This window comes from Grammomys surdaster, unplaced genomic scaffold, assembly GCF_004785775.1.
Source record: "Grammomys surdaster isolate TR1022 unplaced genomic scaffold, NIH_TR_1.0 139, whole genome shotgun sequence".
NCBI classification, from domain to species: domain Eukaryota; kingdom Metazoa; phylum Chordata; class Mammalia; order Rodentia; family Muridae; genus Grammomys; species Grammomys surdaster.
Genome location: NW_021604597.1, coordinates 16,845,205 through 16,866,438, shown reverse-complemented (window position 1 = coordinate 16,866,438; position 21,234 = coordinate 16,845,205). Strand labels below are relative to the sequence as shown.

Sequence of the window (21,234 nt, the reverse complement as noted above, 5' to 3'; positions counted from 1 at the left end):
CCAGCCGTGAGGTGCGATCGCCCTAAGAGGCCTTGGGGCGGGAGCCAGCAGCAGCCTGAGCTGCCTCCACCCCTCCCCGCACAAGTTGACTTCCTCTGGTTAACTAACCCGCAAATTAGCAAAGGGGTGCGCAGCCACGGGCGCGCACTTTTCACCCTCATAGCCCAGGGGCGCGCGCGGACTTTGTGTTAACCATTTTACGCCAGGCGCGCCCTAGCACTCCACCCCAAGGATTCTCCCAAACACTTTCCCACTGAATTCTGATTCCCTGGGGGCGGGACCCAAGAGGGAGGTAGAATCTGATTTCGCACCTCGCGGGGGCACTGGGACCACCCCCAAGCTGGCCCCGCCCGGCCCCGCCCCCTCCCGGCGGCCACTGGGAGCCCCGCGCCGGGCGAGCTCAGCTTTACTTTCTAAGGAACCGCAGTAGTCGTTGGGCACATCCCGCCTGCGCGCCTCCTCGGCCAGCCCCTCTCGGGAAGGATGGGCACGGGGGCGCTGTTGGCCTACGCCCCAGCAGGATGGCACCCCTCAGTGCTTGCTTCTGCCAAAGGTGTGCGAGGCCCGGGCGCAGCGACTGTCGCTGCAGGCGCCGCCGCCCTGGGGAAGGGAAGACGCGCCCTCTCGGCGACGGCGGCAGACCCGGTCCCGCCACGGAGCATGCCCAGAGGCTGCGGGGTGCGGCGCAGTCCGCTCGCCCGGTTTTCCCCGCTGGAGGCTGGAGCTAGAGGCCGGCTGGGAGAGCGCGGAGAGGCGAGGGGGGAGGGAGGGTACCGGCGCTCGGCTTACAGACTCCGCCGTGTGTAAGGACCGCGCCCTGGGGAGGGGATCTGTGCTCAGCGCACCTCGAGGCCTCTTGGCTGGGCTCTTTATCCAAGCAAAGCCTCCTGGAGGGCCGCGCGGACCCGATACCTCCCAGTCCACGCGGAAGTCCCCAAGTGACCCTGAGAAGGGCCTCCTGTCATCCTCACAAGCAAATACACAAGCCGCGTAGAAGCTCAAGTGACCAGTGGTCAGACCCTGTCATTTCCTTTCTACCTTCCCCATACCCGCTTCCTCTCCTTCAGCGCGCCCTGGTATCCACTTCCAAGTTCAGGCAGTGGGTGGAACCTGTTGCTTTTGCTCACATTTCCTTCCCCTTCCCAGTGGCACTGAGGATGACCTCAGCGAGGTGTGTGTACCGCTAGGAGTGAGAGTGTGAGCGGGGACTGTTATCTAATGTAGAGGTCAGGAAGTGGAGTGGAGATCTATCCTGAAGGTGGGGCCAGACATCCCTTCCAACAGAACCAATCCAGAAGATTGTAAAGGAGAAAGACAGTCCTGAGTGGTGGTGCCCGTAGTACCTTGGTTGGCTTTGCTTACTTTGTTTTTTCTTTCAGGGAATTGAGTAATTAATTTTTTAAAAAATCTGTGGGAAAGTTTCCAAGACCATACACGGGCTACCTAAACTTGCCAGCCCTTCTTTTTAGGAAGAAGTTTTGATGATGTGAAACTATTCGCTTGGATGATGTAGATGGGCTGCTGCATACCTTTTAAGGACTAAAAATTTCCTCTGAACACTCTTGCCTGTAAGAAGTTAGCTAGGAAATGCCTCCTCTGTGGTGAGAATGGAAGCGTGCTTAACTCTACAATGAAATGGAGAGTTTCCTTGGACTACCAGATTTAGGCCTGTAACTAATTTATTCCAGCAGGACTAGTCTGGACCAAACCCCAACCCTTGCTTGGCACCCTCCAAATGGAGGAGCAGAGGCATACTTAGGATTCCTGGGTAGGGAGTGGCTGCCACCCAGCCATCAGGGCTCTTGTGGGGGACTTGGTGCAGAGACCCTTTGTCTCAGTGATTTCCTCTCTTAGGTAAGCCCCTGGCCAGGAAATGTAATCAAACCTTTCTAACTTGTTTGGAAGCAGCAATCCTGTGGAAAACAGGAAAAGAGGCCTCTGGTCTGCCCAGCACTTCAGACAAAAGGGACTGGTTAGGACTTAAAGTACAATTCACATGAACATCTGTAAACAGCCTGCTTAGTGCCCCAAATATGTTTTGATGTGAGGGTGCGGTGGAGTGCTGGCTGCCACTGAAAGGTATGTGAGTGGTCCAGTGCTCTGTGCCATAGATGGGAAGTTCTGCTCAGAAGATCAACATGGGACATGACAAAGCTTAGGTCAATAAAGCTACCTAGAGTGCTGGAGAAATGGCTTAGCGAGTAAAGTGCCTTCTATAAAAGCCAGGATCTGGGTGCTGCCTGTAACCCCAACATGCTGGGGTTGGGTGTGAAGACAGACAGATCCCTGATAGTGGGAGTCAGGCTACCCCAAACTGCAAGTCCTAGGTTCAGAGAGAGACCCTGTCTCAAGAAAAAAGAATTTCAAAATAAGCTGACGTAATAAGGCGATGTCAACCCCTGACCTCACACGTTCCTACACAGGCAGGTATGCCTGCATGCATGTGTATACACACAGGCATACAGTACACATACATACACAGAGCTACGTACCCTGTGGCAGATGCAGGTGGACAAATATTTATCAGCTGGAGTGACAGACAGGAGCATTATAGTGACAACCCAGTTTTTAGGCACCAGGACCTCCAGAGCCACCTACCCACACAGCTAGCACACTAACTCCTCAAGTGCTTTATGGTCTGTGATCAGGAAATGTAAATGAAACCTAAATAAAACATTTGGCAAGGTAAATGCACTGTCAGAAATGCGTGGCATTTCAAAACCAACTATAAACATCTTGGAATTTGTCTGTGCGTTCACATTACTTTCTGACCAGATAATCTGGATCAGATGGGAAGTACCAAGCCTCCCTTTTCTCCTCCATCCATGGAAAGTGCTTGGCCAGCCCAGTTACCATTCTGCTTCCAGACTTCCACCCCCTGCCAAGAATGCTCCCACTCTGGAACAGGAAGGCCTGCCAACTTCAAGGCAGCAATAGTGAGCAGTTAGGTCCAGTAGGGTGGAGAAATGATTTGCAAAGTGATCCAAAAGTCCCGTCTTCTTCCTCTTTAGGGAGGCTTCTCTCAAGTTAGTTTGCTACTTTCTTCCTTAGATCTATGCCCTAAAACCTCTGTGAATCAGACATCAGAAATGTGGGACAAGAGGAGAGGCCTACTTCCAGAACCTTCCCTGTCAGTCCAGTGTTGACATTTCTGCCTAGATTAAGAGTCCCTTTTGACCACCAACTGCCCTCACACCAAGTACTGCACTCTGAAGTAGTCCTGACTATTGTATGCAGCCAAGTGTAGCCTTCCTAGAAATGCAGCTCTCCCCCTGACCATCAAAACTCCACAAGGGCTGCCTCTGAAGGACCTGCTTTCCATCACCACCTCCAACTTTTCCAACCAACATTTTTTTTCTTTATCCTCCTGGAAGGTTTGGCTCTTTCCTGCTCACTTGGCTCAGAGGACACCGAGGACATGCCTCTGAGCCCATGGCATCCACTGCAGTGTGACACATCCTATCAGTGTTGCTGTTTAATCTGCTTCTCTAATAGCCTCATAGAATTACATTTTCTGTTAGAACTCATGTCATACATCTGTTTAAAAACAAATATAAGTTCCGTGAAACGCTTATTTTGTGAGTACCCTATTCTAGGGTGTTAGAGGTGTAGTTCAGTGGTTAGAAGGCTGATCTAGCATGCCAGAGGTCCTGAGTTCAATCCCCCAAATGGTCGGAAATGGGGTAGTGACGCAGGCTCAGACAATCCAGAGGAAGAAAGCCTATGCTTCAGGCCTTCATGCTTATCCTTGGCCTCAACCAAAGGTTCCAAATTTTAGACCTAGTCTGAAAACTCTTGTTCTAACTTACTTAAAAACAAAGTGTACCTGTATCTTTATACCTTGCTATGGTGACTTGAAAGTCCTTAAGTGGGATGGGATTCTGGTGTGGAAAAGAAGATACTCTGAGCTCTGTGAACAGCAGGGCTGAGAAAGGAATAACGGCTTGATAGACATTTGTTGTTCGAGTCATTAAGATTTTCTAACTTTCTTTGGTCCTCAAGAGTTCTTCGAGGAAACTTTTTCTACTCATTTGTATGTGAAGTGGTCAAGGACGGTGATATTAAGTAATTTTCCCAATGTTACAAACTGGTAAAGTAGGCGGCTGAGCCAGGACTTGACACTGGGTAGTTTGTGTTTAGAATTTTTATTTGTATTCTCTCATCTACAAGGTCAGTAGATCTTGGTCCCAGGTGGGTCAACTTACTAGGGAGGGAAAATGTCAGAAAGGGTCTCCTTGCAGCATCCTCAGGCTAGCTCTGTCTCCTACTTGGAATCACTGTGTGGGCAATATTTGTGTTTGAGGAAGCTGGCTGGCACAGTGCTTGGCCTCTTAAGTTCAGAATATTCAGCAGATTAGGATATTATGTTGTGAAAGGAAGAGTATAGGGGCTGGAGAGATGCATTCTGTTTTCAGCCTCTACAGGTTGCTCACAATATCTTTAACATAAGACTCCCTCTTCTGGCCTTCAAGAGCATGTTATGTCTGAGGTACACATACATATGTGCAGGCAAAACACTCATACAAATAAACAAATAAAAAATGTTGATAGATGGGCCTGGAGAGATGGCTCATCAGTTAAGAGCATTGGGTGTTATTCTGGAGGTCCTGAGTTCAATTCCCAGCAGCCACATAGTAGCTCAGGATCATTTATAATGGGGTCTGATGCCCTCTTCTATCATGAAGGCATACATGCAAATAGAACACTCACATACATAATAAAGAAATCTTAAAAAAAAAAAAAGTGATTCCAGCACAAGAGGCAGGCGGGTAGATCTCTGAGTTTGAGGCCAGCCTGATCTGGAGCAAGTTCTAGGACAGCCAGAGCTACACAGAGAAACCCTGTCTTGAAAAACAAACAAACAAACAAACAAACAAGCAAACAAGTGTCAAAGAAAAAGTAAAGATACTTCAGGAAAGGAAATATCATGGTTCTGCCGGCTAATGTGGTAAGTTCCTCCCCTGTCTCCCCCCTCAAAACAATTTCTTTAAGGTCAGCTTGGGTTTTTTATTTGTCACAGATAGGAAACTGGATCCATAATAAAACAGTGTGGTCACGCCCCTCAGGACTAGTGCTATTTCCAGGATTTTAACTTGTGAAGGCAGTATCTGAGAAAAGACCTGTTTGAAATACATGTGTTGTAATGGGCGTGAGTAGGGGAAACACTTGCAAAAAATTCTCCAAGCTAGTTCTGAAATAATTAGCACCAACACTGAACTTTCTTTACATTGTGGCTGGTATACTAACAAGGAGTTGGCTAGCGAAGGGTTTGTTTCATCTTTATTGTGTGGATTCCATGCAAGTCACACACAGGACACAGATGTTCTGCTGTTTCATCACCTGTGTGTAGCTCTGGGGGTATTGAACCGCTCTGTAGGACGAAGTGTCCTAGATGTAGAACATCTGGGCCTTGTTTCCAGCCCGGTCTCTAAACAACTTTATGACCACAGTTTGCCAATGAAAGAGAGCAGACGGCCTGTTGAAGGCATTTGGCAAATAGCAGGGGTTGGTTAAATGTCTGGAAGAAAACAGGCTTCTTCCAGTCTAGAGACTCTACGGATTTCATCCTAGAAAAGATGGAAAATGGGATGCAAAAATGTCTCTCAGTCTTTTATCACCTTCCTTATCAAAAGATACCTCGTTTCTGCCCCACCCCCTCCCCTTTGCCCCTCACTATGGCAGGCAGCAGGCTGGAGAGCTGGCCCTGAAGTCAGGACAGCAGGAGAGCTAGCCCCTCCCCTTATTAGCTATAGGACCAGGGAGAGTGGGCCCTGCCCCTCACCTGTGCAGCATAGTAGAGCTGGCCCTGGTGGCTAAGGCACAGGTGATTGCTGACTGACCCCTTGCTGGCTTCAACATTAGGTGAACTAGCCAAGAATGGTATCGCAGGCTCCGGAGAGCGAGCAGGCTGACCAACTCAGCTTTGGCCCAGGCCCAGATCCAGGGCTCTGAGTTGGTCTATCCCAACATCTACTCCCATGTATGATCTGCTGGAGCACTGAAAGGGTCAGTTGTGCAGATCTGCAGGATCTCCATGACAGCAGACAATGACAGGATATCTATAAGGAGTCCCGGTGAGAATGTAATATTGATGGTTATAGCAGAAGCCAGAGGCCTCGAAACAAACTAGTGACTTATTGCAATGAGCATTTGCAAGTAAAGCTGTGTGGACTAAAGGGTCTACGGTATGACACACCACAGCTTCCACAACAAGAACTTTTTATTCTATTTTATTTTCCTTTGGGGGAGGAGGTGTTGCAAGGGCAGAGGACAGATATTAAGGGGATAGAGAAATGAGTGGAATTGGGGTACACAATGTGAAATTCACAAAGAATCAATAAAAAGTTGCAAAGAAAAAGATACCAAGTTCATTTTGTGCATTAATCTGAAACCAAAGTATGCCTGCTCACAGGCGAGGCAGGTTGTCTTAGGTACATGGTATCTTCACCAAGAGTCAGTTTTCACTTACTAGCTTATTTGTGTATACATTAGAGAGATGGATCTTCAGTATATCTAAGATGACATTTTCTCTCCCCCCCCATTGACAGTGCTATATTTCAATAGAAATGTCTATTTAAAATTCATCTCTTACGCCAGCAAGAGATGGCTCATCAGGTGTAGGAATTTGCTGTGTAAACCTGACAACTTGTGTTCACTCCTGAAGAGGTGGAAGGAGAGAACCAACTCCATAAAGTTGCCCTCTGGCTTCCACACATATACCCCCTCATCACACACAGATATTAGAATACATAAAGCAAATAAGAAAACATCTTAAAGGTCTTGATTTTTCCATTAGATGGTATGATTGTACAGTATACATTCCCCAATGATGAGAGCCCAAATAGTAATAATAGTACTTACAAAATAAACCCAGTCACGTGTTTTCCAAACCTGATCACAGGACCCCTAGACTAATGGTTTTGGTATTTACAGAAATAGGGGAGAATGTATGTTCATGATGAAGATTCCCCTGCATAGTTTGTAGGCATTAGGATCCAAACGGCTAAGCGCAGCAAAAATGGTATCTTTATCAGAGAAATGTCACATAAATATGTCTGTCAGGCCCTTACCTGCACGATAAGTCCCTATAGGTGAGAGCATTTGACACTATTCATGTAGACGGCAATGTGAGTTGTACCCTATAGGAACGTGCAGTGCACAATATGAACAGCAGTATCCAGAGGCCATGCTAGGATTCCATTAGTAGGAAATTTGCTCTCTTTTGACAAGAACGAGAGCATGCTATACTTCTAAAAAGGGCCATATCTCAGATGGAAAGAACTATAAGTCAACTGCCAGAACTTTCCTCTTGTGGGAGTTTTCTGCCATCATCGTCCATATTCTTAAAGTTCTCAGCAATTGAGAAGTAAGTCTGGAAGCAACCCTGATCTAACATTTTTGAGCGTCACTGGAAGGTATAACTCAGAAGATCTTGAAAGACAATCTAGGGACAGTTATAGGTGCACTCACTCCAAGCACTCACAGTAGCCTCCTAAGTGATAGGCACAGAAGCTGGTATCATTTGACCCCAGTAAACAAGAAGCTGCCCCGAAGGCCTTGTGTCTTGTGCTTCTGTCTTTTGCTTGCCAAAGAGCATCATTGCAGGAGGCTCAGAGATGTGAGAACTCTGTTCTGGTCACTTCATGATAAGATTTGGCTGCTACCATTGCCAGTGCTATACAGGGAATATAGCTTATGGAGCAGGAAGGAGCTTTTCCAAAAGCATTAGCACTGGCTCTGAGCAGCCCTGCATTCATGGACGAGGTGGTCCATGCAGCTCTCTGGCCCAATAGCATCCTTGTGAAAGAAGTGCATGAAACTGTCTGAGCCTAGAAACTGCTAAAGCTTCATGTGCCATGACCCAGATGCCTGAATCAGGCAGATGCACAGAATGGGCACTAGGGGCAACAGGGAGTGCTGGGGCATTCATTGCATCATTGTTAAGTTCAAATTCAAGTCCAAAAGCAGCTTCATTCTTTACCCATCTCTGTATCATCACTTGAACTTCAGTTCTTAGCTCTAGCCTCCCACAGTCTAAGTCTGCAATCAGAGCTGAAGAACTGACATCTTAAAAATCTTATGAGGATGGTCCTCCTCCATCCCTGCTATACTGGATGGATGACCCAGCACTATCTCTGCTATCTTGTGCAGATGTCCTGCTCCATCCCTGCTATCTCTTGTGGAGGGACCCATCCCTACTATTTCTATGGATGGTCCTGCTCTATCCCTCCTATCTTGTGTGGTTGGTCCTGCTTCATCCTTGTTCTCTTGGCCTAACTGTCAACACTAAGTTTTGATTCTCCAAGTGTCCCAGCCAAGTTAGAAGGTAATTGTCAAAGTTTGAAGTGAACTTTTTGAAAGACATTCATTTTATCCAAATTCACCCAAAGTTTCAGATGAAGGTATGTACTTTGGACAGCATTGTTCTGTAAGTTCGAAGCTACTTAGCTGGGTGGTCGTGGCACATGCCTTTAATCCCAGCACTTGGGAGGCAGAGGCAGGCGGACTTCTGAGTTCAAGGCCAGCCTGGTCTACAGAGTGAGTTCCAGGACAGCCAGGGCTATACCCTGTCTCGAAAAACCAAAAGAAAAAAAAAGTTCGAAACTACTTCGTTTAAATAAGCTCCCAAATATCCCAACACAAATGGATCAATAAAAGCAGCATGTCGTAAATTTAAAAATCACAGAAGACATGTTAAGGGACTGTTAACATTTAGAGTAATAGATTAATTTATAAAAGTCACAAAGAAAAGTATAATTACTTCTTTTGTTGTCAGACAAGGTCTCACATTTAACAGCCCTGGCTGGTCTGGAACTCACTATGGAGAACATGCTGGCCTCAAACTCATAGACATTCGATTTCCTCACAGTACTGGGATTAGAGGGATAAACCACCATACTGGACTATTGTTATTTCTATTAAAAAAAAAGATAGAGGGCTAGAGAGATGTCTTAGTAGTTAAGAGGATATGGGTTTGATTCTTAGCACTCACAACCCTCTGTAATACCAGTCCCAGAGGACCTGACACTCTCTTCTGGTCTCTAGGGGCATTGCACATACGTGGTACACAGATACATGAATGGACAAAAACACCCATCCACATGAAAAAATAAACCAATAAAAATATAAATAGAACATTTGGATTGGAGTTAGTCAAATAATAGCATTGTAAAGGTCTGGGTTTGCTCCCTAGTACAAAAAAAAAAATCAAATGAGAGAAAGAAGAAAGAAGGAAAGGGAACCAGCCTAGAGTGAGGGAATTCATCTGTTTTCTAAGAAGCTGACTAAGAGGAAAAGGTCAAAAGGAGCAATATCTTAAAAGCTTATGTATTTTTAATGGAAAATTGATTCTATGCAAATATGTCACAGAGTTGGCATTTTAACTTTCTAGGCTAAAAGCTAAAGAAAAAGGTAAAGAAAAAATGTAAGTGAAAATCTTTTCATCTTTCTTCTATAATGTTAAGGTTTGGGGTATCACGAGGGGAAATTCTATGCCTTTATAACATTCTACTCTGTTGTTCATGGTACAGATATGGAAGCCACTCTGGCCCTTTCCCTTCTGCTCACACCATCAAATGGAATTATGAGCTACTTTTTCTCTAAGCAGGCCTTGGTGCCTCCCTCCAGCTGCTGTGTATGCTTAGCCACAGGACTCACAGGTCTCCTCTAGGACAAAATCTATTCTGTGCCTCTATAGAAGCAGACTTACACATTCCAATTACTATCTCCTCACTTACTGTCTCTCAACAAAAGGCCTGCACCCAAACCCTGGAGAACCTGACACTAAGACTCCATGACAAAGGCTGGGCATAATTCCAGCACTCAGGAGGCATAGACAGGCTGGTCTCAATGAGTTTGAGGCCAACTTGGTGTACACAACAAGTACCAGGACAGCCAGAACTACATAGTAAAACACACACACACACACACACACACACACACACACACACACTCTCTAAGGCAAAAGTAATTTATCCTGTATGGCTGTGTCTGTGCGCATGTGCATTTGCGTGCATGCATGCCTGTGTATGTGTGTGTATGCACTGCGCATGTATATATTGAGGCCAGAGGTCAACTTTCAGTATTTTCTATTGCTTTACACCTTAGCTTTTTAAGACAGGGTCTCTGAAAGTGGAGCTACCTCACTGTGCTGACTAGACTGACTGGCCAGGGAAGCCTTTAGATCTTCCTGTTTTCCACAAGCCATCCCCCAAGCACTGGGTCTACATGCATGTGCAGTCTGGGCATTTAAAGCATGTTCTGAGGATCTGAACTCAAACCCTCACATTTGTCCAGCAAGCTCTTTACCTTCAGATCGATCTCTCTAGCCCATGCCACCCCACCTCCTTTTGCCTTGATATTTGACCCTTTTGACCAGTGTGTCTGCTTAAAGACAGTTCTTGGACTTGAGTATTCTTCTACATTTATTTTTCTATGTCTAACTTTTTAAACTTTAGTGTACAATGTTAATGGCTTTAAAAAATATCAGAAAATACTCCTTATAAAGTCATTCCATGAGAGAGCCCCTAAACAAAGAATTTAGAAGAGAGAGGCATTACAATTTAGAACAGTTTCTAGCATCATTAGTACCAGCCAGCAGAAACAGCTGCACACATATTACGGGCTTTGTTAATTGTTACTGATTATATTTTAAAATCACACTAATAGCCAATGGCCTATATATGATTTTCTAAGACCTTTACATTTCATTATACTGTAACAGGTTCACTGATGCTCAATTATTATGTGAATATCTGCTGACTACAAAGAATCCCTTTATTAGCATATGCATATGTATTCCATCTCTCTTTCAATTACACCTACATTAGAACCTTCACAGGGAAGTTTTCAAAAGCCGGCTGTGTGCACGCAGCAGAGCCTGTATGACTTGTATGACCTCCTGCTTTGTTGCACTGGGGCTAACGACTCATAGTAACCTTCAAGAATAAATGCAGATTAAAACAAGGGATGCTGTTGAACTCTCTGCAAAATGCTGCCACTGTGCCCTGCCGTTGAAAGCATGGCTGGGTGCAGTAGGAGCTAGGAGGCCGAGAAGCACAAATCCATGCACTGGCTACAGAGTCCTAGTAGATGCTGCAGCTTCCCGAACTCCACCAAAGCCATTCTCTTCTCCCTTGCCTTATTCCAGGAATAAGACAGCACCCACTACTTATATGTTCCTAGTGAAATATATTCTGATAGAAGTTCCTCATTAATCTATTCCAAGTGGCAAATCTATTATAAGAAAAGAAAGCGACCATGATTTGATAATCCCAGAAACCAAATGTTTTGTTAGCCAGTTTTCTTTAATAATTAATTTTTAAAATGAAAAAGAATCACTTTTCTTTCCTTGTTAGAGAAAGAATTCAAACTGAAGCAAGTCTCTGAATATGCCATTATTTAAATAGAGGCAATTCTGGATTGTTCTAGAATATGCAATGAGTCTACTTTCTATAACTTTCTTTGTATACTATACTCCTCGACTTAGACTCAAACCATTCTCTTATGCTCTTCTGTGGAGCAGTCAGAGCTCTGAAGCACATGGAGCCATACAGCGGTTAGGCCAAGACCTGTATTCCACCTCTGGGATCCTGCTATATTGTAGTCTGTATTATAGTTTTCTTTATGTTGGCTCACTTTATAATTAAACTCACAGCCAGGCATGGTGGCATACACCTTTAATACCAGCACTTGGGAGGCAGAGGCATGAGGATCTCTGAGAATTCGAGGCCAGCCTGGTCTGGTCTATAAAGAGCATTCCAGGACAGCCAGAGTTACACAGAGAAACCCTGCCTCAGCCCCACAACATCCCCAAATAAACTTACTGAAAAGGAAAACTTTATATAACTATTATCAATAGAGTACAAATATCCCTTTGCTAAAGTAGAAGTGGCCTGCAGGTTCTTTATTTCATCTATTTTAATCCACACTTTAGACATTAGGTATCTTGCGGTCAATGGCATCTTGCCCATTGTTTTCATTATAGTGCTAGACTCAGATCTACTACTGAGCCACAGCCCTTGAAATTATGAAAAAATGAGTGTGTATCATCACACTGTAGAACAAGATCCTTGGTTGAAACACCAAACAGGAAGGATTTAGCCAAGGCAGGGACAACTGGTTGGTAGCTGGGTCATCAAGTGGCTGAAATGGAATGCCAAAAGGTAGAAGATGGAGAGACGGCAGGAGGTCCTTGCATAGGAAGCTGCAGCCTCAAGGAGATAACATAGTGTGCGTCTTGCATTCTTCTGGTTATTTTGTTGTCTATTTATCCAGATACCTATGTGTCAGGCACCGGATTCTGGAGAGAGAATTGAAAGAGGCCAAAGAGCTCAGAGAACTAGGAAGGAAAAAGGATGCCAGCAATTACAGCCAACAAGGATGCCAGAGATTATAGTCAGGGTTTGAGTCTCAGGGGAGGCATTATCAAAGAGTGCTGTATAAAAAAAGATGCCAGAGAGGCATCCAACTCAATGTGGGTGGTTTAGAAAACCCTCGAAAGAAAAGAGAGGCTTGAGCTGAATCTTGAAGTAAGCAAAAGTTGCTGAAGCCCTCTCACATATCAATGACCGGGGAGACGGTGCCAAAGGCCTACCATGTCTGTAAATTTTCCAGTAATTCAGAGGAATCAGCTTTATTTCAGCCTATTTATACCATTTCCTGTGCCTTAAAAACAATCCAACACCCCTTTTTAAAACATGGCAACATTTGCAGCACTTACATCATTAGAGAGCAGGATGAGTTCCCTGTGGCTCTCTCCCGTTGTGACAACTCCAGTGCAATCCTATTTCCCCCAGAACCCCTCACCTCACTCACCCCACTGGGTTATTTGCAAGCGAGTTCCAAATAATGCCATTTTAAGACAGCGATTTTCCATCTTCTCAGCCCAAACCCGTTTGCAATGGAAGTAGCACGAATCTTGCTCTGTAGCTCATTAACCGAAAATTAACCAACACCAAGGCCAATTCTACTCTAACAGAATTTAAAAATAAGAGAATATTAACATAGTTAGGAGTAATTTCCAGAAAGGAATAAAAGGGAGTAAGTCATAAATAATGTTAATCTGCCAAATTCCTATCACTTGAATTAAATTAATTAAATATGTGGGTAGAAATCAAAGGGATTTTAACTTTTTTAAATGCACAAACTATCAAAGAAATAATCATTGACATGACTATTAGACTAGGAAAACAAACAAACAAAAAACAAAGAACAGAAAGAGTCCAGAGCTGTGGGTGGGGTGGCAAGTACATCAAGTGCCAGTTGGAATGTACCAGTCATTTAGAATCGGTCGCAATGGATTCTTCCCATGGGTAGTACTTGCTGTGTGCCACCTGTGCGCTGGGCTCACTCGGCACTCCATCGATGGGTTCCTTGGCAAAGCATCTTAGCTCCTTAAAGAGGTAAGCAGCTGCCTCTACCTGACTCAGCCAGAACGTCACCTAGATTCTATATTAAACACTTGAGAAATGCAAGCAACTGGAAGGGGTTCAAAGAAGTGCAACCGAAGATAATTAGACGAGATTGATTTTAGCAGAAAGATCAGAGAAACCAAATGCAGGGAACTTGGCTAAGCCAGGGATAAGAAAAATGAGCTATCTGAAGTTCCATGTGACTGCAGAGTAATACCAGGCAGGGCAGCCAAGGGCATACTGCCCACCTGGCGCTGGGTTGTACCACAGCCACTCCTATATGCTCTGATGTTCTGCAGGCTGCCACCTAAGGCCTGCCTTGTATGAGAATACCTTCTACATTCAATATGAGACTCACTTCTAGTTCTAGACAGAGGGAGGTGGTTCTTGGATCTTTCCACTCTGGCAAGCAGGATGAGCAGGGAAAGTATTTCCCCTTGAAGTGTGGTAATGTTCTCGACTTTCACAAAGTATTTCTAGTCAGCCTGTAAGTGTGTAAGTGTATAAGTGTATGTGTGTGTGTGTGTGTGTGTGTGTGAGTGAGAGAGAGAGAGAGAGAGAGAGAGAGAGAGAGAGAGAGAGACAGACACAGACACAGACACAGACACAGTCAGACAGATAGAGACAGAGACAGACAGACAAAGACAGAGACATGATGGTAACCCTGACATCTGGAAGGCTGAGGCAGGAGGATCAGGATTTCAAGACTAGCCTCAGCTACATAATGAGTTTTAGACCAATCTGGACAAACTGAGACACTGTCTCAAAAACCACACACGTGGCCAGAGCTGTAGCTCAGAGGCAGAGCACTTGCTTGGATGCCCAAGTCTCTGGGTCAAATCCCCATTACCAAACACCCATCATACAGAGAAAGAATATGTGCAAAATGAGCAAGAATAAGATTTATCATTGCCATTCATCTTCATTAGGGTTATTATTGCTATGATGAAATACCATGACCAAAAGCAAGTTGGAAGTTTTATTTGGTTGACACTTTCACATCGGAAGCAGAAGCTGATGCATAGGCTGTGGAGGAGTGCTGCTTACTGGCTTGCTCCCTTTAGTTTGCTAGACCTACTTTCTTATAGAACCCAGGACCTCCAGCCCAGGGATGGCCACACCCACAATGGGCCGTACCCCCATCAATCGCTAATTAAGAAAATGCCCTGCAGAAGGATCCTATTGTTAGCATCTTCTTATTTGAGGTTACCTCCTTTCATATAACTCTAGCCTGTGTCAAGTTGACATAACACCAGCCAGGGCATCATTCAACAACCATTTGTATCATGGTTTACTTCCAGGACAGAATTAATAAGAACGTGGGGAACTTTCTTATTTACAAAGTAAACAAGAAAATAAAAACAATTGCATTCAAAACCTTTGCCACCTATATTGCAAACAGGGCTCAGAAAAATGGATGAGCCTCTGTAACACACGCAGATGATGAAGTAGGATATGCCACGATTCTGCCCCCTGTTCAACAGTGGAGTGTCTGAGGGGATTCCACACTTTGAAGGGCAGTCAGTGTTCCTGCTGTTAACCTTGGGTGGCAGCACCTCCCACAAAGGGCCTTTCTGTGAAAGGGAGCAGCACACATGGCTGGTTTTGACGCTTCCTGATGCTGCGCTCAGAGGCCTTGTAGACAGGCATCACTAAGCTAAGACAGAGTTCTGCCACAGCTATTTCAGACTTAAGTCCAACCTCCCAGAACCCAGCCAGAACTGGCTTTGCCTCCTTGCTCTCACACCAGCAATGCATTACCATTTTTGGTAACTCGAGTGGACAGACCAGGAGTTTGAATTATACTCTTCAGTAATTTTAATGATGAGGCTGGATACTTCCGTATTTCAATGAACGAAAGGCCCCAAGCATATGCAAAGAAAGCAGGACATTTTAAACTCTTTAATTTGGAGTTTTTTTGGTTTTTGACTAGGAAGATCTCAAGGAGGCATAAAATTAAGTAAGGAATCTGAAATTTTTATTTCACCACTAGACAGGATGTGTCTATGTAGTCCTGGCTATTTTGGAACTCACTCTGTAGACCAGGCTGGCCTTAAACTCAGAGATCTACCTGCCTCTGTCTTCTGGGTGCTGGGATTAAAGGCATGTGCCATCTCCACTTGGCTGAATCTGGAAATTTTTACTAGTAAGTTTATACTAGATTATTATAAATATAAAATGTTCTATAAAGGCTAGGTAAGGCTATTATTTCTAACATTAGTGTTATAACATCAAAAACTTCCTTCTCTCTTGCTTGCTCCCTCACTCTAAGAACTTCAGATTGTATGGGGGAAAATGTATGGTTTTAAGTAAAAATGGTCTTGGGACTTTGAGTTGGTTGGGCGTATTCTCTAGTTTCACACCTTGCCTTTCCCTTCACTCAATGGCAAACATTTACTGAACATTGGATAAGTGTTGGTTTGCAGCTAAAGGCTGGAGATTCAAACTGCATATCAAGTATCGCCTTTCCAGAGGATAAAGGATGTTAGAGGAAGAGAGGTTCAAAGAAAGATGCATCCTGGTCATGCTGGGAGGGGGAGGGGAAGTGTAGCAGGTTTGATTTGATTTGGTTTGGTTTGGTTTGGTGTGCAAGGGGCACTGAGGAGCCTTAGAGGATGCGCACATCAGCCTCAGGGTATCTCACAGTCCGAAGGAGTCCTTGATAGCATATAGTTTCCGACAACCAAGGTGACCTCATCCAAATTTTGTTGTGACTAGCTACCAGGTAAGACAAGATTTTTCTGGAAGTGAAGAGTTTGCTTTCTATGAAACATAAACCTGGTACATCTCCCTGCTCTGTTCTTGGCTAGACAGTGGGGTGTGTCACCTCCTGTAGGGCCACACCCAAGCTTAGACAACAGAGCTCTGCATTGTTTTGTTTAAAGACTGGGTTTCCCAAAGCCAGGCTAGTCCTGATCTCACTATATAGTCAAATAACCCTTTGCCTCTATGCCCCCAGTGCTAGGATTATGTGGGTACAGTAGCATACTCAGTTCATGAGGTGCTGGGGTGGAACTCAAGCCTTTCTGTGTTCTAAGAAAGTACTCTATCAGCTGAGGTACATCTCAGCCTTCCTGGGTTTTTATTCCTATATCAGAGCCTGGGTGCTTTTTATGTTTTTTGTTGTTGTTTGGTTGTTTGGTTGGTTGGTTTTTCAGAGAGGGCTCTCTACATAGCCCTGGTGGTCCTGGAACTCTAGGCTGGCTTCAAACTTGCAGATTTATGCTTGGCTCTGCCTCCTGAGTGCTGGAAAAGGTGGCCAGGCGAGAGGTAGACAGCTATAATACTTCTGTATCTTGAAAAATAAAGGTGTCAGGGATTGAATCTGTGGTCTCGTGCATACTAAGCTGTATGGCTCCTTAGTTGCTGGGCTGATACAGTTTGCATGAGAATTTTAAAGAAGATAATTTGGTTAGGGGTGAGGAGTGTCCTAATCTTTATGTTTCTCCTCAGTTTCGTCCAGAAACTAGAAGGCAGAATATGAATTGATGAGCACCAGACTCCATCCACTTAGAGGGAAGATAGGTACTTCGTATTATGACCAGTTGCCATGCTCAGCTCTGAGAGTAGACATGGGGAGGACCCAGGTTCGATTGCAGCGGCACCTGCTACCCAGTGGAAGCACTCACCAGTAGATAGACAGACAGACACCCACTTCCTCTATCCCTCTTTATAGCAATACTTGTAGACTCAGCTAGGTCAGGATGCTTCTCTCATGGGTGAGAAATGGATCCTGTGAAGGTAGATCAATGGGTTCCCATTGCTTCTTGGGTCTCTGGATATAGGGATAGTCTGAGAAGTTCGGGGACTACTTGCTTAGGGATGCAGAAGATGCAGCTATAAGGAGAGGCAGTTAGGGCATCCTCTAAAGTCCCGGAAGCTGGAAGCCTGGGTTGGGGAGATGGAGTGTATGCACCTGGAAGCTATTTGGAAGGTTTTAATACTGTAGTAAAATTAGCACTAAAATGCCTGCAATCTCTTCAAGATATTTTGATGTTACCCTTTCGGCAGAATAAATGTAGACCTGGTACCTGTTATTCATGTGATTAGACACAGGTTTTATAAAGTGATACAAGCAGGATCATTCCTGTTGACCCTTGATGGAGGGAAATTACATATTGTTGTTCAGAGAGCAAGCATGATTTCACCTCTCTCTGCAAGCTAGAAGCAAATCAGTTCTCTCTCTGAGGAGGGGACTTCTTGAAATGCAGGTGGATGGCAGGGAGAATGTGCAAGGGACCTGGCGTATGCTGGAAAGAGTAAGCTCTAGAATTTGATGTTACAATGATTCCTTAATGTGTACTGGAAACCAACTGATGTTAAAACGGAAAATTCAAAAGGAGTTAATTTCAGCGTGTTGTGAGAAACAGCTCAAATTTACTTAGTAGGCTTCTTTTGTTTGGGAAAGGAGTCTTGACATGTAGTCCTGGCTGGCCTGGAACTCACAGTGATCCTACTGCCTTTGCAAATGCTGGCATTTCAGGCCTGTGAGTCTGAACCTGACAGTAGCCTTCCTTTTGAAGACAGGATCCTCTAGAAACTGTCCCACTATGTGCCTTATCCAGGCCATTGTCATCTCTGTTGTGGATGCTAGGATGACTTCCTGGTGAATCATGTTCTCTGATTTCTGTGCTTTTCTGTTCTCCCTCCACTCTGCTAGCCAAAGTGACTGTATTTATTCACTTCAGTCAGGGCTGAATGTCTGTAGTCTTACCTCTCCTAGAACTCAGTATGGAGTATGTAGCCCCAACCTGGCTAAGAATTGGCAGCAAGCCTCCTGCCTCAGCCTCCTGAGTACTGGATAAATATTAAATATAGCTAAAATCTTCCAAAGTGACTTTTTTTTGAGACATGAATTTACTTTGTATCCATGACTGTCCTAAATCCTACTATGTAGACCAGGCTATCATCAGGAGAGCTGCCTACCTCCTTCCTGAATGCTGGGATTAAAGGTGTGTGTTACTGTGTGCAAACTGATTTTTTTTTAATTTGAAAAAAATATTTTAAGGATATTTAGCTTCTTCCTTCCTTCTTCCCTTCCCTTCCTTCCTTCCTTCCTTCCTTCCTTCCTTCCTTCCTTCCTTCCTTCCTTTCTTTCTTTCTTTCTTTCTTTCTTTCTTTCTTTCTTTCTTTCTTTCTTTTTACAGTCTAATTATTGCCCCTTCCTGGTCTGCCCTCCCACAGTTCTCATCCAATCCCTCCCGTCAGTTTTAAAGCTCATGATGCTTCAGTAGCTCCCACTGAGCTAAGACACGTCTCTTAGCTGAGCTGCCCTTAGGGCTCCAGAGGATTTCTCAGCAAAGACCATTTCTGCAGCACAGCCTGAGCAGGGCAACACTCTAAGCAACACTGAGATCCAGCACCCAGACTCTGTCTTGTAAGTGCCAATAATTTAATGCAGCCCAGGCTAGCCTCTGACTCAAAATCCTCTTTCCTCAGCCTCTTGAATGCTAAAGTTTGGTTATAAGGGTAGCCAGCCTGGGCTATGTAAAGACCCTGTTTCAAAAGAAAAGGGAAAGAAAAGAAGGAAGGAAGAAAAAGAGGGAGGGAGGGAGGAAGGGCAGGAGAGTACACAGCCTCCCTCTCTGTGAACAAGTATTACAATTTCTTCTTTCTTTTCTTCTTATCTGTTTTCCTTCTCTAGAAATTAAATCTGTTTCCTTTCTGCTGTATTATCAGAGACTAGGGATATGTTTTAATAAGTATTTTTGATTTAACTGATACCATTAATTTATATTGTTTTATTATTCATAGCAAATGTTTAGATGAGCTGGACATGGTAGCCCACATCTGTAATCCCAGCACTCAGAAGGTCAAGGCAGGAAAGATCACCACGAGTTCAAGCCCATTTTGGGTTACATAAAGAGGTCCAGACCAGGCTAGTCTTCTCTGGTGGTTTGAATGCCATTTGCCCCCACAGGCCCATAGGGTGACACCATTAGGAGGTTTGGCCTTGTTGGAGTAGGTGTGATCTTGTTGGAGGAAGTGTGTCACTGTGGGGCTGGACTTTGAGGTCCTATGTTCAAGCTCCACCCAGTATGGAATCCAGTCTCCTCCTTGCTGTGTTTGGATCAAGAGGTAGAACTCTTTGTAACTCCACTACATATCTGCCTACACACTGCCATATTTCCCACAATGACCATAATGGATTAAACCTCTGAAACTGTAAGCCAGCTCCAATGAAATGTTTTTCTTTATAAGAGATACCACAGTCATGGTGTCTTTCACAGCAATAGAAACCTTGACTAAGAGAGCTACAGAGGGAGACAGTCTCAAAAAATTTAAACAAACAACCAAATAAATGTGAAGATGAAGCAAAAAGGCATTATCATGCTCACTTTTGTGTAAAACATTGAGAAGAAAATATCCTACACTGTTTCTTAATGATGGAGGGAGGGGCTAAGCTGGGTATATCACTACCTCTTTATTAGGTCGTAATGGGTTGTTTCAGTACAATGGCATCAGTTGTGTTATAATAAAAGACCTTTGCATACAAGGCTATAATTAATGTGTTTGTCCTTTTCTCACCACTTTAGGACAGAATGTCTATATTAGTGACTATTGCCTATCAGTCAGTTGAATCCCATTTTTTTTTACTTTTTTTTATAAACTTTTGCATTTTTTAACTTTATTTTTTATTATACCTTCACACAGACACACACACACACGCACAAACACACAAATGGCTTTCCCTTTCTGAGATGGAGAGGGAAAGGCAAGTTTTGTTGTTCTTTATAGAGCAGTCATCCAAATGAAATGAAGCTTGAACCTGTGTTTTCGTTCTAAGTCTGAGAGGCAGCAGAAGTGACCCATGGACAAAGTCAGACATGAAGTGGGGACTTTGAATGTGGAAGAACACATTGCTGCACTTTTCCTGGGCTCTAAAGGTGTGGCCAGGCAATCTAGAACTTTCTGGACATGCCCGATTTGAGGATCAAATCTTTCTCCTGTCACCATTGAGAATTTGGTTATTTACTCTCTTCCAGTTTGCTTTAGGATTCCAAGCACATTGGGCTATTGGGAGAATTTGATATTGTACACATAAGACATAGTACAATGAGAGGTTCATACACAAGGATAAGTAATTTTGGTGAGGATATGTCAAAGGCAGTAAGCCCAGTGGGGACTCTTAGTCCCTGAACCTTTCCCTTCCTTTTTGTGCTCTTTAGGTAATCCAGTCAGATTGCAAAGTTGAGCCTGCACCAATGGTAGGAGATGCTGTCGCCTGACCCATATCAGAGATAAAAGGTGGAAGCCATCTTGTCCCTGGTATTTTTCTAGACTGTTCTGGGTTTTGGTATACCCTTTTTACAAGAATTGGTCTGGTGAGCTAGTTCCATCTTGTTCTTGCATTTCTTTGTGCAATACCAAGATTATTCTTTATTTTTAACAGGGAGATATCTGTAACACACACACACACACACACACACACACACACACACACACACGAGCACGTGCCCCAGAATAGAAGATGGGTAGAGCCTGGGAGCACTGGAGTTGAAATGTAGTGTTGGGTTATAGGGCCTATTTCCAAAGTGGGGCTCCTAGACTGTCAGCAATGACAGAAAATTGTAGATATTCTGGCCCCAGTTCAGATCTACATATTTTTATGAAAGGGATAGGGACACAACCTGATTTTAATGACTGCTTTGTGCTCTCTCTAGTTTGGTAATTATTGCAATTATTGCAATATAGAGAAGGAAGTCAAAATAGTTGGATGCAAATATGATAAAAGAAGAGGAAGGAGGAGGAGGGGAAGGGGAAGGGGAAGGGGAAGAAGGAGAAGGAGAAGGAGAAGGAGAAGGAGAAGGAGAAGGAGAAG

The 21,234-nt window shown here is 44.3% G+C and overlaps 1 protein-coding gene across 2 annotated transcripts in view; it reads right to left on the bottom strand.

The window, feature by feature from the left end:
* The window catches only part of Schip1 (schwannomin interacting protein 1), a 156,373-nt gene that overhangs the window by 130,725 nt on the left and 4,414 nt on the right, over window positions 1-21,234 (bottom strand). Inside the window, exon 1 of one of the 2 annotated variants that reach the window (XM_028763467.1) lies at window positions 109-297. The exons of the other annotated variant lie outside the window; for it this stretch is intronic. The gene's annotated coding sequence lies outside the window, so the exon portion shown is untranslated. Of the gene's footprint in view, window positions 1-108; window positions 298-21,234 lie in introns of those variants that run through there. 2 annotated transcript variants of the gene reach the window in all.